Raw genomic sequence first — 1154 nt, forward strand, 5'->3', positions numbered from 1 at the left:
GACATGCCATCGTATATTCACGAAAGAACTCGGAATAAAAATGAAACTAATAAATAGGAAAATGATTTAGTTTAGCAAATAATATTTTAGTTGGAATTAAATAAGTACTCAATACTTATTTAGTTTGGCCGCTCATGTTCACTGTGATAATTACATGAGTGATCAACCTTTACAGGTAATTACTTCTCGGCAGATAATCCATAACAAAATTATGTTTAAAATTCAAGTATTTTAATATCACTTTAATGTGGAGACTGGTAACGCAGCTGAGTTTGATTATCTGTGGATTATACATGACAAATTGATTTTTTTTTAAATTGCCAACAACTAATGATAAATGGAATTTTCTCCTTATCATTTTATGTGACACCGAAGTGAATAACTTCATTAATGGGAAACATTTAACTTTATTGATCACAGTAACTCAAAAATCAGCAACTGAAAACACGATGGTCAGTACTAATGGAAGTGTTGTGAGCACCAGTCATGGCACTTTGTTAAGTCAAGATTTAAGATCAGTCCTAACTGAACCATTTTTTGCTGAAAGTGGAAGGATATATTATTGTAAGTATACATTGAAGATTGGGTTCAATGCATTTGGATAGAAATGTGTTCCATATATTAAAGAATGATAATCATATTAAGCATCTTCAGGTCAGCAAAGATGCTTAAGAAAGACCTGTGTGAACTTGAAACTTAAATGAAAATGTAACCTTTTTGTGTTACTTATGAGCAGTTATATTATTTACAAACCATATCAAGACAGTGACACTGATGATTTAGTTCATATGTCTGGCTAAGCCATCTAAATTATGCTAAAATAATAAACCAAAATCCCAGTTATTAATGTCAGACCTGAATGTCAGATGTCAGCTGCATGAAAACATACAAATTATTGTGAGGACTAACAATGAGAAGTGTGTACAGTGTACTTCTGTGATCTAATCCTGTTGACCACTAGATAGTACCATAGAGATAGAGCTCTTCACCTTGCATCTTGACATTAAAAACATTAAATCTGAAGAATGGAGAAGGCATATGTGCCACTTTAAATTTTATTTAATGGACAAAAGCTCCAACAGCATGTGGAACAAAACAAATGGGGTTAATGTCAGATTGCCACAATTATAAATCTAGAAAGGCAAATATTACTA

At 31.9% G+C, this 1154-nt stretch overlaps 1 protein-coding gene across 1 annotated transcript in view; it reads right to left on the reverse strand.

Moving 5' to 3' along the window:
* Window positions 1-880: 880 nt before the first annotated feature.
* Window positions 881-1154, reverse strand: part of LOC144708018 (Pentatricopeptide repeat (PPR-like) superfamily protein) — a 2737-nt gene continuing 2463 nt past the window's right edge. Inside the window, exon 1 of the mRNA XM_078581312.1 lies at window positions 881-1154. This exon is cut by the window's right edge and continues 2463 nt beyond it. The gene's annotated coding sequence lies outside the window, so the exon portion shown is untranslated.

Source organism: Wolffia australiana, chromosome 9 (assembly GCF_029677425.1).
Source record: "Wolffia australiana isolate 7733 chromosome 9, ASM2967742v1".
In the NCBI taxonomy this organism is placed as follows: Eukaryota; Viridiplantae; Streptophyta; class Magnoliopsida; order Alismatales; family Araceae; genus Wolffia; species Wolffia australiana.